The sequence below is a fragment of the Budorcas taxicolor genome, chromosome 13 (assembly GCF_023091745.1).
Source record: "Budorcas taxicolor isolate Tak-1 chromosome 13, Takin1.1, whole genome shotgun sequence".
Lineage (NCBI taxonomy): Eukaryota > Metazoa > Chordata > Mammalia > Artiodactyla > Bovidae > Budorcas > Budorcas taxicolor.
The window spans coordinates 35,051,218-35,057,805 of NC_068922.1; positions in this window are offsets into that span (position 1 = coordinate 35,051,218).

Genomic DNA, 6,588 nt, shown 5'->3' on the forward strand with positions numbered 1-6,588 from the left:
TTTCTATCAGCCACCGAGTTCCTCCACTATCTGACATACCGAAGTCAATTGATCTTTCATTGACAGCGCTTTTCCATGGCGTAACTCAGTGTGAAAGCAATGTTTTCTAGACGGCCTGGGGGATTTTTTTTATTTTCTGTAGATCTGCAGCATGATTGGAAACAAAGATTGTTTGATGCCAGCATCCAGGGCTAGCCCTAGGGGCAGCCGGAAAGAAATGTGCTGCCCAGCAGGCTGACAGTTGAATCAAAGCCTTATGGGGACTTTCTCTGGGCAAAGAACCAGGCTGGCCCCTGCAAGGGGACACAAGTAGGAGAAGGTTCCAGCCCCCCGGACCAATCCAGTCCCTGCTGAAAGGAAGTATATCCCATTTTGGAATTGTTAGGAGTTTCTTTGTGTTAATGTATGACTTTCTGTTTCCCCAAATACTTTTTTGACCAAGACTGACTTTTTGCCTGGGAGCTATATTTTTAAATGTTGATTTAATCTCAAGTGCACAAGAAAGTCATCATTGCAGTAACAGGGTTTCAAAACTTCGCTTTGAGCCAGAGATGAGGATGCAAAGTGGCTGCACACAGAGCACTTTTGTCCCAGATCTCACATGCCCCTGCTGTGACTTTTGTTTGGGCTTCCCCCAAACAAAAGGGAGGGCAGGCAGGTGGCAGTGTCAGGAGGAGGGGACATCGCGCAATCATGGGTCCCGATGAAGAAGCGATGGGAAATCTGCTTTGTCTCACTCCGAAGTCAAAATGAGAGATGATGGGGGGAAAGGATAGTTAGGGAATTTGGGACAGACGTGTGCACACTGCTATATTTTAAATGGATAACTGGGGCTTCCCTGGAGGTCCAGTGGTAAAGAATCCACCTGTCTATGCAAGAGACATGGGTTTGACCCCTGATTTGGGAAGATAGCCCGTGCCGTGGAGCAACTAAGTTCATGTGCCACAACCACTGTGCTGGTGCTCCAGAGCCCGGGAGCCACAGCCGCGGAAGCCCGCACACTCCGGAGCCTGCGCTCTGCAAGAGAAGCCGCCGCAGAGAGGCCCACACACTGCAACACTCACCGTGACTAGAGAAAAGCCCTCCCAGCAGTGAAGACCCAGAGCAGCCGACAATAAACGAATAAAATGGAAAGCCAACAAGGATCTACTGTATAGCACAGGGAACTCTGCTCCTCGTTATGTGGCAGCCTGGATAGGAGGGGAGTTTAGGGGAGAACAGATACATGTACATGTTTGGCTGAGTCCCTTTGCTGTCTGCCTGAAACTACCACAACATTGTTAATCAGCTATACTCCTATTAAAAAAAAAAAAACAAAAATTAAAAACAAAACAAAGTGAGATCACATATGAGGACAGAGCATGTCCTTCACTTATGATCAGTGCTGGGGTAAGTTCTAAGCACTTCACCTTCAGACATCTGTTTCATCAGAAACTGCAGAGATGGAAGTGATAAAGGCAAGCTTATCTGGATGTCCAGAGCACTAAAGCTGATTTCATGAGATCCTGTTAATTCTGGTGACTGTACAAGTGAAGTGAACTGGAAATACAAACAGCAAGGAATCAGCTGGAGGGCAGAATATTCTCATTACAGCTCTCTGTCCACGCAGAGGTGCCCTGAGTTGTCTTGGTAATCGTATTATCCTTGGAATAACCCTGAAAATCAGAAGAGCTGGGCAATTGCTCTACAAATGCTGACTATCATTCTTATGTCCTTTAATAAACTCATGCTAAATTTCCTCTCTATGAAGCTTAGAGTACTTCAGGTCTCTTTTTCCTACATGGATGTAGAACTCCAGGAGTAGAAATCGTTTTGCATTTCATCGGAACATGTCTCCTTAGTGGTCCAACTAAGCTCCAACGGACTTGGTTCTTCTGAGCCTAACATTCTTGCAAGGCATCCAAGGAATGAAAAGGAAGAAGAACAATCTCAGGAACAAGATAGCAGTGCACCCAAGGGGTGGGGCTGATTTCTAGGTCAACGTGGCTTCTCATGAAAGCACGTGGGTGGACTCTGGGGACCACGAACCCACAGGCAGTAAAGATAAAGGAGAGGTTATAGAATGACAAGGGCTGGTGTCAACTTTGGGCCTCAGCAGAGCCTCCCCACTCTCTGCCTGGGTATTTCTTCTGCTTGGAAATTCAGGTCTTGCCAAAACTTTGCTTCCAAAAGATGAGAAGGCTGGGTGGGGCCTCAGGGGCCCAGGCGACGCCCTGGATCTCTCACAACTTCCCTGTGTGGACTTCTCTGTGAGTCCTCTCCAGAGCCCATGAGCAAGAAAGCCCCAGTTGTTTCTATCTTAATTAAACTACACAGGAAAGAGAGAGCGCAAACAGGGTAATTAATTCAGATTTTGTTTCTGAAACCCCAAGTTCCTTTTGTCCCCTGGCCAGCAGACAAGAATGAACAGAAAGATTTTAGCAAATAACCTTCCTCATTCTCCTCTGTGGCCCTCCCCTGGCCCCAGCCAGCTCTCCAGAAACAGCTGCTGCTCCCAGAGATATTCTGGGCACACACACACCTACGCTTAGCTAGCACCCTTCCTTGGAAAACAACAACGAAATACATAATGTGTACATAATTTTACATCTTGGTTTTTGACAGAATTATTTCCCAGCAGTGACAGAAGGAAGAATTTAAATAAGACCAATCATATTTAACAAGTGTCTTGCATTTGTCTTAGACAAAACTTTCCCCAGCTGTTTCTGCCCGGTGGAGGGAGACTTCAACATCCCCCACCTCAGTGCCCTTCCCGATGCTTTTCTTTCATTTGGAAATAGAGGGGTGGAGCCAGAGGGCTGGGACCAGAGGGCCTCTCTATTCACTCCCAGCTTTTGCTATCTTTTAAATTCCCTGAATATTCATTGAAGGGACTATTGCTGAAACTTCAATACTTTGGCCGCCTGATGCAAAGAGCTGACTCATCGGAAAAAACCTGATGTTGGAAAAGACTGAAGCCAAAGGAAAAGGGGGCGACAGAGGATGAAATTGTTAGATAGCATTACCCACTCAGTGGACATGAATTTGAGACAATCTGGGAGAGAGTGGAGGACAGGGAAGCCTGGAGTGCTGCAGTCCATGCTTGGGTGGGAAAGAGTCTGACATGACTTCACGACTCTAAGTAACAACAATAACAACAAAGATTCATTGAACAGGAAAGGAAATTGAACAGGTCACGTTTACGGAGCTGCCAAAGGTCTGAATTGAATTGTTCACAGGGCAAGATGGGAACCAAGGCTGCTGACTTCTAACATGAGGTTCTTGCCTTCAGACCACATGGCTGTCTTGAGGGCCTGGGGAATCCCAGAGCAGAAGTGAGACAGCACTTTACACACCCATTAGCTCTGGGCTGTGCTGAATGGACAGGGCTAGACTGGACCCATCAATCAAGTTCTTTTCTACAGGTACAAAGAGGCTGGATCTTGTCTCCAGCTGAGGTCATGAGATGCCACTCATGAGAACAGGCTCTGGGGCAAAGGACACAGAAAGGAGGGACTCTAGACATGGAGACAAATATCAAGGCGATGTTAAAGGAGAAGAATTGCTGGTGTTTGATGCAGAAATAAGGTCATGAGCTTCTCATTGATGTTAGCAATGACAAAGTACGTTGCTATGTGCCCTCTGTTCCCCAGAGCTCTGGGATGTAGTGGAGCAGACAGTCCTATTCCAAGGAATGAACTTCATGGTATTCAAACTCCTTTTGATGCAAACCGTATTGTAGTTTTGACCTTGAACAAATGTCTAGTCCCCAATTCTGACGCAGGGGATGCTTTTCCCCACAAGACCCCCCAATTCTCAGGCACCAGCTAGTAGTCCTACAATTCAACACGATTCTGACACTTTCTTCCTAGAGATAGCATCGGGTCCCAAGGTAAGGAGCTCAGTCCTATAAGACTGCCTCCTACCCCAATTCCAGATGCTAATCACCTATCTGGGTTGTCACCTGGGTTCCTGGGATTCCCACAACCCCCTCCTGGGGTTTGGTTAATTTGCTAGAGTGGCTTACAGAACTCAGAGAATCATTTTCCTTACTAGATCACCTGTTTATTACAAGGCATACTGAATAAATTACCAGCCAGAGGAAGCAATCCTTAGGGTGAGGTCCCAAACAAAGGGACCTTTGTGGAGGTCCTTCTGTCCTTGGGACATGAAGTTTGGGACATGGCACGGTGGCAAGGGGAAGGGTCTGGCTAGAAACTTGGAAGCTCTCTGAGCCCCTCCTTTGAGATTTTTTTTCTGTTTTTGCTGCACTATGCAGCATGTGGGGTCTTAGTTCTCTGCATGCGTGCTAAGTCACTTCAGTCATATCTGACTCTTTTGCAACCATACTGACTGTAGCCAGCCAGGCTCCTCTGTCCATGGGATTCTCCAGGCAAGAATACTGGAGTTGGTTGTCATTTCCTACTGCACTTAGTTCTCTGACCATGCATCAAATTCAAGCCCTCTGCATTGGAAGTGTAGAGTCTTAATACTGGACTGCCAGGGAAGCTCTTTTGTGTTTTAATGGAGGTCTTGTTTCACAGATGTATTCACTGAATCATTGACCATTGATGACTGACTCAACCTCCAGCCCTTCTCCTCTCCTAAGAGGTCAAGGGGTGGTATAATTCCAGGGCAGTGAGAGTGAGGGAAGAGGGAGTAAGACAGAAAATGATGAGAAGCAAATCAATGTATTACTGAACTGGCTACAGTTTCAGGAAAAGACACAGGTGTCCTGTCTTGCTGGTCAAGGTTTGCCTGTGAGTGCTGGCCTTTCTGCAGCGCTGGGTTGTGTCTCTAGGTAACTTTAGGCAGTTTCTGATTAACCAAGTTCCATTTACCTCCGTTTAGCACTTCACTCAAATCCATAAGTGAGGGTTGGGACTGAGAAAACTCACCACTTGACCATCTCTTCTTATGCTGACACGTGCAACCCAGGATATTACCTTTGAAAGAATAGACCAAGGATGTGATACTGAAAACTAGGCCTCTATGCACTGGTGCTGAATTAAAGCTTAGAGACAGAGTTCAGGTGAAGTAGAATAGCTTTATTGCTTTGCAAAGCAAAGGGGGACACAGTGGGCTTGAGCCCTCCAAAAACTGTGTGTGTCAACCCAGGAGGATTTGGCGGAGGATTTATAGCAGCCATTCAAGGGTGGGTTTGCTGATAAGATCAGTGTGTGTGCAGGGCCTACATTCCTTTAATCTGGCCTCAAGTGGTCTCTTGACAAGCTTCTCTGGTTCTTAGGGCTATCAAACCATGATCTTCTTTCTGGAATGAAGAATGCTATTATCTTCCATTTGGTGGCAGCTTTATTTCTCTAGAAGAAATCAAAGATGCTATTATGTGTATCCCTTCAGGTGGAACCAGGACCTGCCCCAAATCTACACTATTGTTTTTTGACAGCTCCTCTCTGTCTCCACATTCTCTCCCTTCTTTGATTAGCAACTGTTAATACACCCTCTGGGTCTTCCCTGATAGTTCAGTTGGTAAAGAGTCCACCTGCTATGCAGGAGACCCTGGTTCGATTCCTCGGTCAGGAAGATTCCCTGGATAGGCTACGCACTCCAGTATTCTGGCCTGGAGAATTCCGTGGGATTACAAAGAGTTGGACATGACTGAGCGCCTTTCACTTTCACTTTGGAACTCAGGGAAGGTCATGGAGGCTGATGTCTATTCCCTATAAACAAGAAACGGGGGACAGAAAGGCTTCTGTTCCCAGAAGCCCCACAGTGTCTTGCTCAGTTTCAGATTGGATAGTGGGAGCTATCCTCTAGCATGCAGGGGATGGCGGGGCATTGTCTACAGAGAACTCACAAACCATGAAGAAATCAATACAAGCAGCTGTGCTTTGAGTACTACTATACCCTGGTCTGTGATAAAATGATCCTTCCTAAAAAAAATCTTTTGTTGGTCTAGATTCTAAACAATTGCTGTGGTGATTGCTGACTTCCTATAATATATGTAAGCTAAAAGTTATCATATTTGAATTACTTATCTTTTTTGTTTTTTTTTTAAATTATTTTTAAAACTTGTGGTAAAATATACTACATAAAATATGCAACTTCGCATTTTCACCGTTTTGAAGTATACAGTTTGGTGTCATTACATACGTTCATGTTGTTGTACAGCCATCACTACCATCCATGCACAGAACCCTTTTTCGTCTTGCAAAATTGAAACTCCATCCCCATTGAACACTAACTTCCTGTTCCCCTCCCCCCAGCCCCTGGAGATAACCCTTCTGCTTTCTGTCTCTGTGAATTGACTGCTCTCCATACCTCACAGTAGGACAGTCATTACTTATCTGATAAACATATGGTGCTAACTTACGGAGCTAATTGCAAAGTTATCCCCACAGAGAACTCAGTTACCTATGTTAGTTTCAAGAGTAAGTTTCCAGCATGACATAATTGTTGACCATTACTCACTCAGAGTTGGTGTCTGCAGCCTCTGTGGTCTTAGGCATATCCACGTTTAAACCAATTCAAAATCAACAATGACTTTTAGAGAATAGTTTTAGAGAAGAAGAAATAGATCTGAGTCACTTCAATTCTATCACTCTATGTGACCACTTGGAGTTCCTATTTGTGTTTAAAATTTGAAAT